This window comes from Anas platyrhynchos, chromosome 12 (genome assembly GCF_047663525.1).
Source record: "Anas platyrhynchos isolate ZD024472 breed Pekin duck chromosome 12, IASCAAS_PekinDuck_T2T, whole genome shotgun sequence".
Taxonomy (NCBI): domain Eukaryota; kingdom Metazoa; phylum Chordata; class Aves; order Anseriformes; family Anatidae; genus Anas; species Anas platyrhynchos.
Window position 1 is genome coordinate 3,168,277 of NC_092598.1, and position 12,797 is coordinate 3,181,073.

Consider the following 12,797-nt stretch of genomic DNA (forward strand, 5'->3'; position numbering starts at 1 on the left):
CATATTTTTGAAATCTATACGTGCTTGTATAGTTTTCATACACAGCCTAGCATTCATCATGATCTCCCTGTTTCTTTATAACCACTAATGTTATTATTCCTCTCTTTTTTTGCTATGTAGAATATTAATGAGATATCATTTCCCTGCTTTGCAAAATCTCTCTCATGTTGCTTGTTCGGTGAATAAAACTTAAAAGTCAATAAGTAGTGAGACCACCACTGAAACTTCATACCCTGGGTTTCAGCTCCGTAAACTCACAAAACAAGCTTCACATTTCACCCTTGTTCCCTGGTTTTGCTTTAAACTGCATTGAATTTCAGAAGCTGCTGTAGAAAAATTCTTCCCATCCCGCACATTCACCATCAAAGAATCCAATATGTTATGACGGAGGCAGATCACGAAAAACACAAACAAACAATCCCTACTGTACACCCAGCAAAATGATTAAACACCAGAGGAAAAAAAAAGAGTTCTTAGACATCACATTTCCTGCGCTTTTCCCCTCTCTCGGTGCACTACTTACTTGTAATTACGTCTGGGGCCATTCCTTCCTATTCCACAGGATAAACTGGAATATACTGCTCGGCAGTTTTGTCTCTAGCTCTTTAAACACTAGAGACCTTATAAGCAAACAACTTTTTTTTTTTTTTTTTACTTTTTTTTTTTTTTTTCTTTCTGCCTGTTATGAAATTTTAATGATCTTCCAGGGCTCTCAAAATCAAACCAACTTTCTTCCCTCCCCCTGCCCAACAACTTGGAGTCTCTATACCTTTTGTTTCAGAACTGTGCCCAAGTTAAATACACCAAACTGGGAGGGAATTAAGGCTTTGAAAGGGGGTTAAAGCGCCCCTTGTTTTCCTGCGTCTCTCAGCGTTCCCAGTAAACTGTGGGATTAGGCTTGGGGAATGCTGAAAAGGCAGGTTGGAGAGTGAAAAGGCTGGAGTGGAGATGCGGGCTCTGGACTGAGAGTCCTCAAAAGGGGTTTCAGGGAGGGGGTGAGTGCCAGCACTGGCGTATGCCGAGCAGCTTTGTGATGGATGTGTTTATCCTTAAAACTAAGCTCCTATTCAAACCCATACTAGCTGGGCTTGGGCAGGCGGATGGCAGGAGAGGTGCGCCGAAGGACGGGTGGATGTTAAGGGGCCTTGTTCAAGCACTCCCTGACGTGTCAGTGCAGTGGTTTATTTTACAGGTGACCTGGAGACCTTCAGGACCATCTTAAAGGATCCCAATGGGGACTAACCCAATGGGGTTAGTCCATGTTACATCCATGGAATGTATTTTCTCAGTTCTGCTCTTGCCTGTTGTCTAAACTCTGCAAAACTTTGCAGTTTTTGTTAAGCTCCCCTCACCTTAATAATATCAATTTCATAGTGCTTGGTAATGAGTCCTTTAAAACATGTCCTGCTCCCAGTCCTGCATTGCTCAGACTTAGATGGAAACCGGAGCCTAACTGAGCCTTTCCTAGTTTATAGCAAATACTTGCAGTCAGAGGAGTTGTTTGGAAAACCAGCTGGGAATCCTTTAAAACATGATTTTGCACAAGAAGAGGAGTACAAAGGTTGCATCCCAGAAGGCAACCTTCATAGTCTGACATCTGAGGAGTACCAGCACAAAATGGTACCTGGCTGGTAGGAGCTGAAAACCAGGCAGAGTCCTCCCTACTTCCAAAGGTGGCTGTTGGAGAATAGGGATAGATGACTCTTGATGTCATTACCAAAGATATGGTAGGAATTTCACGATCTTGGAGAGCACTGCATTGTCTCAAGATGAGATTTGGCTTTGCTGTGCTTGGTTGTAGAAGAGGAAGATGTTTGGTAGCTGTCCTATCACTATATATTGTCCCCATCAGTTCATCAGTGTAGAGATGGGGAAGAAAAGAAGAAAAAGCTGTAGAAAATATCAAGAGAAAGCATTTGGTGGTAGGGAAGTGAGGAAAAATCAGAGGTGGGAAGTTAGGTCATGGGCTGGAGAGTGGGGACTTGGGGGGCTTCAAGAGGCTCCAGCACATGCTTGTTTACAACAGCTCAGGAAAACCCATGTCCCCTTAAAGGGGAGAAGAGACTGCAGTGCTGAATTACCCCCAGTCCCTCTCGTTGAACATTTAACGTGCCGCATGGGGACAGTGCACAGCTGAGCACTGCCGAGCACTGGCCTGGGAACAGGGTCCGGGTTAGGATTCGCATACATCAGTAACTGACTCCCACGGCCCTGGGCAGCATTGTTCTCTAAAAGCAGACATGTTTCCTTCCAAGCAGCAGACATGGAAAGAAAAACACTCACAAAAACAAATCATCTCGTCCTTCCTTCTCCGGATGGCGAGCAGCCCACTCCGGCGTGTCACTGAGGCTTGAGGTGGACTCAATCCCAGTCTAAAAGAGGAGACGGGGGGATGAAGAAGTCTTCCAAGACCCTTTTCCCTGGAAATCCCACTCCTGAGGAAGGCTGACCTTAACAAGCTTTCTCCTTGGCCTCTTCTCTGCACACCTCCTTGTTGCCAACTCTTCTGAGCACATCCCAAAGACAGGCATGGGCTACTCAGGGGGTTTCTGCACATTAAAGGCCATTTCTGCTCTGTTGGGAAGGATCTGAATTAGCTCATGGCTCTGTCAGGCATCTTTAATATTCACCCAGCACAGTTCCCTGCTTCTCTGTAAGGCCTGGAGTTTCCCTAAGGTCTTTCAGGGTTTGGGGGCTGCAAGGTTGAAAGCAGAAAGACATCACTGCAGAAAGGAGCAGGAATAGCCATGGGATATTGCACCTCTCCTTCTGGGCTGCATCCAGTCCTCATGCCCTGAAGGTATTCATAATTGGGTAAAGCTCTAAAGTAGAAGGATCCTGCTTGTTTTGAAGGGGATAAACCCATCTTTTATGATAGGATCTCAGCTACTTGTAGCCCTGGCTCGGTTATCTGTCCCTGTTTTTTTTAAGCCTTCCCCACTTACAAAATAATGGGTAAATCATAACAGGCTGAAAACATTGTTGGGCATCTGTCCTGCTGCTTGGGGTTTTTGGCTGCATTTGGATCATTAAACAGTCCTGGCTCTACACAACTTGACAAATACGACCTGAACTTTCCCCTCGGGTCTGCCACCTTCACACAACAAGGGCACATATTCCACAGCTGGGGAGCTGTTATTTGACTCGGACTGTACCACAGGTCAGAATTTATGACTTTGTTATTATTATGTTTGTGAGTTTTACAGCCACACAGGTCCCGCGGGAACCCGGAGCACTTTCGCTCGGACATGTCAGTCAGACATTCATAACGCACCGCAAAGGAAGCATTGAAAATGCTGGGAATATCCTGTGTAACACTGTCTCTCATCTCTCTGACCCTCAGGTAAGGGCCAGACTTTGTTTGCACCCAGCGGCGGAGGAAGCCGATAAAGGGCATAAGAGGAACATTGAGGGGGAGTGGATGGCAACGAACACTCAGCAGCGCTGCTGCCAGACACCTCTGCTGCCCTGTTTGTTCCCTGTAATGACACATGTCCCATATTTCCTGATCAGAACAGTCATCATGTTGCACTCGGTGTTTTATTGCTCTCTGATGTCGAGCCAGGAGCTTCACAATGGGAGTTAACCTAATGTTAATGAGTTTAACCACTCCAGTTCATCTGCTGACTCCTCAGAGTGTTGATGGTTTTTGGGGGGGCACAGAGAGGTATTTTTACTCAGCCACAGTGCGTAAACACACCACACTGCCCATAATTCACTGCAAACCACTGACAGCAACAACGACAAAACAAAAAAGTAGGGTTTTGTCTTGATAGTTTCTTCAGGAGGATTATCACTGGTGGGGTGAAACCTCTGGGGTGGGAGCCTTTTCCCCTCACATGAGCACTAGTGAGCATCTGACAGGCTTCTTTCTGGGGTCTGAATCCTGAGCCAAATTCCCTGTTGCAGTCTACATCACTAGGTCACTGACTTGGTGGCTTCTCCTGGTGGTGTCCAAGATGTCCAAGGGGCCTTGTCACCAGAAATACTCCTGTTTGGCCATCTGACCTCCCGGCAGCAGCACAGTCCTTCTCCACCCAGCTCCTCAAGACATCTTCACTCTTCAGAAAATCCAAAGCTTCCCAAGCCTTCCCTTGCTGCAGATGCTAGGGCAGGGACCAGAGTATTTGATGGAGGTGCTAGAGGCTATGTCTGAAATCTCTACCAAGGACAGCTTCCCCTTCTGGGCTGCCCCTGTGTGGTGTGGGCCCTTGTCTGCCTCAGCCTCTGGGCTCTGAAGCTGTAAAACACCACGGTCAAACTGTCCTGAGAGTTCTTCCCTTTTCCCCTCCTTCTCTTCTCCCTCTTTCACCCTTTCCCAGTCATGAGAGAAGCACACAGATGTCCAGGTGTCACCTCTCTTGAGAGGTGTCTTGCTAAAGGCAACAGTGACACTGTATTTTACAAGATATGGGTTTAGACATTCCTTACATTTGGAGGCAGAAGTTGTCCAAGCAGTGTTACCCTTGTCCTTTCATATCCCGTCCATCCTGGATGGATGAGGTTGTGCAGATATGTGTAATTAACTATTTGGATAAAAAATCTTTCATTTGTGAGAACACTGTGCAAGCTAAATTTGCAATCATACAATAAATTTAGAACCAAAAAATAACCATAAATGTGTAACCTACTGATATTCATTGATAAGGTTACTCAGCAGCAGAGGATGAACTTTCTAGCCACTATTTTTTTTTTTTTTGTCTGAATAAATGGTTCTTTTCTCCACCTGTTCACAGAATATATCAACCTAACTCAACATACCTCAGTGCCTGCTGGGCAAGAGGAATGGGATACCCACAAGCAAAGGCAGATCCGGGAGTACTTTAACTTAATGAGGCAGGCAACGCTACAAAGGCATCTACAATTCCCCCTGATTTTTCTCTGGGGAGGCAGGTGTTTCTATCCATGAGGAGCATAAAAATCTGACCGACATGGCTGTAGCTGTGTGTGGAGTACACGGCACATTTTGGCATTATGGGAACTGCAAGCTCTCCCCTGTAGATGCTGAGACCTTTGGTAGAAATTCCCCTGAGCAGCTACAATGCTCGGGGCAGTGTAACCACCACCCACCTCCCATCTGCAAGCCTCATCTCTATTCTTGGCTGCTTGTGTCAAGGCTGACCCTAAAAGCCATATTGTTGCATGCACCAAAAATTATGTGTAGCCCTAGGAAGCCAGCAATGACCCACTTGTCTTGTGTCACCACCTGCACATCCAAAGCATCACATGAGACTGAGAAAAACATCCAACAGGGGAATGGAGTTGTCACCAAAATGGGGATGGGAAGGATTTGCTGAGCACTTGGGGCCATAGTGGTGGGAGAACAGAAGTTCAGCATCCCCAGAGTCTGCAGGGTGTCTCACATGTGCTGGCAATTCACACCCTGGCTTTTAGGAGGTGAGAGGAGCTGCTTGAAGGCATTTCCCCAGCTTGTCAGGGAGGCTGATGCAAAGCCTCCTTGGTGAGGAATGGCTCTCCAGCCGCAGGCATGTGGGCCAGTGGTCAGCAGAGCTGCTGGCGTCCCACACACCCCAGCCAGGAGAACAGGCATGGGAAAAAGGTCAGCAGTGGTGTTCTAAGAAACATAACATCTGCTTCACAAAAGAAAAAAGAAAAAAAAAAAAAAAAAGCTTATCAGTGCTAGGAGAATTTCTCTTTTTCAGAAACTTCTGAATGAAGAAGCCAACAATTTGTAAAGACAAACAGAAGAAAGATACAAATAAACCCTGTCTCACTCCGATGCTGCAGGCAGCGGTTGTACAAATGCAATCTGCATTTCTGACACCCAGTGGAAAGACAGACAGAACAGAGCAGGAAAAAAAGGAGGAGGATCTGATTTCATGTTTTTAATCTTAATGAGCCCAATATCACATGCACCTCTTGCCAGAAGATATACTCTGTAGGCACTTGAATGCCTGCATCTGGACTTGTGCATGTATGTGACATACTGAAGGACTTCAGGGTAGAGCCTCATTGTTGAAGCACAGCTCCCCATTTGGGCATGTAAATTAATCCTTGCGGGTGCCTGAATTTGCACTTCACTCTCTCAGCGAAATGTTATACATCTGTGTGTGTGCGGTGCGAGAGGGGAAAAAGGCAGCGTGTTGCCTGGCAGTTTGGGGTGACCTGGCGTTATTTCAGTCCTGGCACCCCCCAGATCCACTCACATTTTTTTATTCCTCATTACATCCTGCACAAATTCCTTCTGGTCTGAGAGTTTCCATTCTTGATCCCTGTCCAAAGGTGAGCGTTCACTGCTGAAAGTTTGCTCTAAATTGATTTAACTATTTTTAAAAGTTACTCATTGCTGAATAAATATACCTTTCCCCCTGCAAATGTATTTCCCTGGTTTCCTCCTCTGAATGGAGCAGCAGGGATATAGTAAAACATTTTGGAAACAATAGTCTGGGTGAAACCAAGGGAGCTAAATGAAAGAGAAACAAAGAAAGCAAACAGGATATTTATGGCAACCCTAGAGAGCTCTCTGCAAGCATTCATCAAATATAGCCCTCAAATGGACAATATTGGCTTTCTGCTCTATCCTTAAATACTGAGGACAACCTTTGAAAGTCTTTGAAAGATTTATATGTACATCCAAAATGTGAATGGGTGAGCGTGGCTCATTGGCAGGTGAAAAGAAATAATTCTGAGCACGTTCTTAACCTGTGTAAAAAACATTCTGACTCGTGCACAGACTGGGTTACATGTACTGTTTTCTTTTCATATGTGGCTTGATCATTGACAACATACTTCCTTGGAGAAAACTTACAATTCTTTAAGGGAGAACAAAATGTAGCAAAAGTAGGTAGCTCCTGTGCCTTTCCCTGTTCAAAAATGAAGTTGCTATGCTTTCTTTTGAAAAAGTGAGTAACTGAAATAGTCACAGGAGAAAAAAGTAAAAGTAGTTTTCATTTTCTAATGAAAGAAGGAAAGAAGGAAAAGAAGGAAAAGAAGGAAAGAAGGAAAGAAGGAAAGAAGGAAAGAAGGAAAGAAAGAAGGAAGGAAGGAAGGAAGGAAGGAAGGAAGGAAGGAAGGAAGGAAGGAAGGAAGGAAGGAAGGAAAGAAAGAAAGAAAGAAAGAAAGAAAGAAAGAAAGAAAGAAAGAAAGAAAGAAAGAAAGGAATCACAATATCTGCCCAGTTTAGACATCACTAATTTACAGTGAATAGTTCTTGCTGCATTTGCAGTTTTCATCTCCAATAAATGCGTCTGAAAGGGTCCTACACTGCCCAAATATTCATTTTTCTGCCAAAAAAAGAAACTGCTGTTTCCTTTTTTACGTGCAAGCATTTGTCATTGATACAACCCTCAGGTCTTCCACTGTTGGTCAGAAACATGCTGAAGAAAAGTATTGCCCAAGCTACATCTTCCTTAGAAAGCTTTGTCCTTTCTGCTCTTTTCTCCAGCAAACATATCAAATACTGCTTTAGAAAGCTGGTTTGAACAAGTAAGCCAGTGTTTCAGCAATCTTTCTATTTTTCCAGCTGAATTTAAATTTTTTTAACATAAATGGCTTCATTAACGTCAATTTGTGGATCTGTTAAGACGTAGGTGGTCTGATGCCTTAAATATGACTGTACATTTGTTCCACTCCACCAGCCTGAAAAACGCTTCAGTGGGATACAGCGTATGGGACTCAGCATTACCATCCAACTCCTTTTTTCTTTCTGTTTTCAAAAACAGCTGTGTCACAGATACCCCTCCCCTCCCTTTGCTCCTCTGACCTCTTATTCTGAAATCCTCTTGGATTCCCTCCAGGGAGGGCAAATATTCTGTCCACCGTCCCCCAGAATTGTATGTTCTTTTAACCTTGGAACAATCCTTAGCCACTAAAAATAGACTCCCAACTCCAAACTTTGTCGACTCTTCTTGTGCTACAACTGTGTTTTGACATTCTGTTCTTCTCAGTGGATCACATGAACTGTCCCTGCCTCTGCCAAGAGTGACAAAAGCACAACATGTCACCAATGTTTTACGCAGGAATTGCAATGACCAGATGCTTCTGAAAAACTGGCACATGGAGAAGCTTTTTCATATGCAGAACAACAGAGAAAAAAACAACATGGAATTACAGGATTGTGGAAACTAGAAATGGAAAATTGATTAAAACAAACAGCATTTTTTTTTTTTTTTTTTTGCCTTCTATAGAGTATTTGACATTCTACATATTCTTTTCTAAAGGATTTGCTGACTTTTGATTTTGTTTTTTTGTGAGTTTGTTCTTTTCTGGACACTTTTCAAATTGCTTTGAAAACAGGGGTAGTGAACAGAACCCTCAGGTAAGGTGTGGGACCTAAGTTCAAGTGCTGAATGAGACATGTGTGACCTCTCTACACCAGAAATTCATTTGTGACAGCACAGCTGGGAGTCTGTCACATTCCTCTAATGACATTTGGGATGTATAAGTGAAGAAGGCTGTAACTGAAAAATTTTTGCAATGTTTATTACATGAGAATTTCTTTGTTATTTCTTCCAGACATAGCTTCCAACCATGCAAGGACACTCATGAACTTCCCTGTCTCCTTTCATGCTGTTTACTTCTTGCTGTAATTCAGTGATGGTTTTGTGCAGACACTGTCCTGGTCCCCAAGAAGCACCTTCAGGTTTCTTCATCCAAGGACCTGCCCAAGAGTGTCTGTGACAACTGTGTTTATCTTTGTGTATGTGGTGGTCCTGTTCCATGCTCATGCTGCCCCAAGGACCAATCTTGTGGACTACCTGTGAGCACAAGCTTTTGCAGCTGGCAAATTATCCTTCAACCCAAGATAACAGGATCAAATACACATCTGAACTATTTGTCTGAGAAGAAGCTTTAATTGTTGCACAGCCATAGGGTACCTATCAAGCATACACATACAGGAATATATTTTGAGAGAAATTAAATTAATGCAGGATAACCCTCTGGGTTGTCTAGATTTGAGGCATGGACAGAAGGTGAAATTGAGCTTCAGAAGTATTCCCTTTAGCATCAGTATTATTGTACCCAATCTCACTCCATTTCTGCTTGAAATCAGTCATGTTGACCCAGCAATTGCTTGTATTTCAGAGACAAAGTATACTTGTGTTAATTAAGAGCACCACAGTGAAAAGGGGGTTGAAGAAAAGCAAATGTGAAAACTTAATGCAATGAAGAGCTCCAACAGGTTGGTGGTCTGGCACAGTTATAATGTTCTTTTTCTGGGTTTCCTTGCTGCAGGGAGAAAATCCTCAGGGCTGATGGCCCACAGCTCCAAGCAAAACTTTTTGCATCAGTGTCCTGTTAGTACCATACATCACTTTCATTTGAGAACTGTCCTCACAATCCGTGCTTGTTCCTGATCAATACTTCACTATGAATAAAAGTGAACAGAACAAATGGAAAAGATTTATTAACCCTGCTGATATGTTAAAAGCATTCTGTCAAAGAATTTGAAAAATGCTTCTCATATTTAGTGTTCAGAGACAGAAAATCCCTTTTGAGAAAGGAAAGGTATGTAAAATACATCAGTACCTCAGTGTGGAAATCCAGACCTGGCTCACTATATACATTACTGATGAATAGGTATTATTGAAAACTGCATGTGGTTCTTAGCAAGGAGAGCAGCTCCACGTAAGAATGAGAAAGCAATTGTCAGCACTCAAGGAGAAACACTGGTCACATCTTTAAGGGAGTTGAGAGAATGGGAGGCTTTAAGATGGTAAAACACAAGATTAATGGAATTGGGAGAAGCTGTTGACAGAATTTCTTGAGGGGAATGAAATTGGAAAGTGATACTTGTTGGGACGCGGCCCTTGGAAATTTGCAGCAGTCTAAAGCTATATACAGATCTACTCACTGTAATAAAAGTATGGTCTAAAAAGAAATGAGTATTTGAACCGCATGTCAGAAAGTCACTGCTGGAGTGTGATTCCAAAAAGCACGTTGCAATGCAGTGAATGAATCACAGACCACAGGGTACATAACATACACTAAATGAATCCAACATGATACACTGTACTACAGGGCAATCATCACCTTCGGCATTATCATCAGAAAGCAATAACCAACTTCAGTACACCACTTTCTTCCAAATCATTTTTCAAAAACTGCGCCAACATACAGTGAAATTAGGGATGTCTACAGAGGAACAAATCACACCTCCAGCCAAATCGCTTTCCAGTTTGTGCCTTTGGGGTTTACTGGACCAGCATAAAAGAAGAGGGGAAGCATGTAGCCCAGATCAGACTAATGTGCGGCTACTGGGATGGAGGAAGAAACAGGAAAATATGTCAAAGAACATATTGGTTTTGCATGCAGATTATATTCTGGTAATTTCTTAGCAATGTTCGTAGTGAGAAGGAAAGGAGCATGGCAATGCTAAAACATGCAGCAAGTTTGGGGCCAGGAGTTTAAAGGCAAATCTTTTTTCTTCTGTGCCTGGCAAAAAGAAAGGGATTTTTATTGGAAGTAGACATAGTTTCCATGCCTTTGTCAACTCCAAATTAGACTGTTCTCCTGGAGAACACCTTTAATCAGCTGGAATCTGGTCAACCCACTTCATAGGTTGGGTATGTCACTGGAACAATATAATAACACCAGAGGCCTATGAGCTGTGCTCCAGTTGGAGTTCTGACTTTTAAAGCTCTATGTAGATTAGGCAATGCTTTTTCTTTTTTCTTTCTTTTTATTTCTTCATAATTTTTGAATAAAGGGAAATGAGTAAAGATTTCTCCATAACGAACCTTCATCTTTGGAAATAACTGTCCCTACTCTGAATGGAAACAGCCTCAGATGCTGACAGGATATTGGAGTGAAAAGGCACAATGCTCACATAAAATGATTTGGTGGAAGAGTGGTCAAGATCTTAAGAGCACTCAAGGAAAGCAGAACTGCCAAGGGCAGATCCCTCTCCTGAGACACTGACTCAAAGCCTACTTGGAGCTGAGAAGCTATTTTCTAACTGAAGAGGCAGCATTCACAGCTGATCCTAGGAGGTCTTCACTGTGAGGTCTTCCAAATCCCTTGAGGCCATGTTGATTGTACCCAGACTGTGAAAACCATTTCAGTCAAAGTGAGTACAGTAGTAGGTAAGTCAGCTGGAAACAAGCTTTTTAAAACTTTCACAACATAAAATGAACAAAATTTGGTCATTTCTTCCGTAGTACTGACCTGGAATTATCAGGGATTATAGCTAGATACAATGTGAAAAACACCTTATTGTCTTTTGCATCTTTTTGTCCTCTTTGGAGAGCAGGATTATGGAGAACACAGAAAAGATGTAAGTTTGAAATAGTTGACTTTCTTACAATGACCTGTTCAATTTCCCAAAGTGGCTTTGGAACACTTCACAGTACACAGCACTTTCTGACTTCTTGTTGATGCCAGTCCCATGAGTATGTCTTTACTGTCTGTTACACAATAATCCAACACCCAAGCATCCTTAGCCATTTGGATCATTTGGTGGGCATATTATTCCATTAAATCCCTCTAAAACATATATCAAGTCTGGCATTGGAAGGGATGATGAGGACCTCCCCACCATCAATTTTAGAAGAGGTTGTTTAAAACAAAACAGAACAAAACAAAATTGTGTTAGTTTTTTTCTTTGTTGTTGTTGTTCTTTGTTTGTTTATTTCCCTGTTTGATTGTTTTAAATTGGAGCTAAAATAGATGAATCAAGTGACAGAAATTGAAGATGCATTTGGTAATCTGGATACTTAAGTCTGAATCTTAGAAAAAGATCCTACACTTCGTCTCCAACTCTCAGTGTATGGCAGATAAAGCAAAAAGTGCTGTGGAAGTGCTATATCCTTTGAAGAACATGGATTCATTTTCTAGTAGTTTGATTTTTGAAGGCAATAACAGGTGAGAGAGTAAAATGGATAAGAGACACTTCAATCTCCCATCGCAACACTTGACTGCCAAGAAAAAATGAATTAATATCAACCTTCCAAGAGGTTTTCCTAGAGAAAGCTGGGCTAATTTCATACAATAAGTTGTCAGTGTGAGGGTGTGAACTCTCTTCCATCTGCTCTCACCAGTTGCTAGGGGCTGCTGTGGTTCCACACAAGGAAATATTAATTACCTTATCACACTGTAACTTTGTGGCTTTTTTTTTTTTTTTTCCTCCATATAACACCCTGCTTCATTCAAAGCCTCAGATGGAAAGTAAAGTGAGAATGAATCCAGTTTGTGCTTCAAAGGGGACTATTTTTTTTCAGGTCTCTCATCTCTCTCCCTCTTTTCTTTTTCTTTTTTTTTCTTTTTTCCCCCACAGTAGTTGGAAGGGGCATGATCTTGTAGCAATCAGATATTTAATAGAATGGGGCCAATTTAAGGTTGTTTGGGTATTCTGGATCCAAGCACTTCCTAATCTTCTAAAGCTTGACTTTACAAGTTAAATACTCCTTAAATGCTGGTTTAAAATTCACTGCAGAGTTAAAATGAAGCTGGTGTTGTAGGAGATTGTAATTTGGTATTGTGTAAAAATGGCAAAGAAAAAGAGCAATCATTTAGGAAAACCTACAAGAGTTAGACCTAATAGTGGAAATTAAGACTGACTGTCTTTGCTGTTAACTCAAGACCTAAGACCAAGAGTTTTTATGTGAGGGAGATGGGACAGATGACCTGAAAAACTTGTGTATGAAACAGTCCCACAATGATCCCATTAAATGATGAGAAGATGTGCCATATTTTTATTTTCCCTCTCAGTTAAATGGGTGTATCCCCTGCTTTGATCCCCTTGCTCCTCGCGACTTTTTTCCTTCCATGTAAAAAAGCCTTTCATATCATGGGCACTGAAAGTCCTACCTTATTCAGAGTGTGAAAAGATGTCAAGA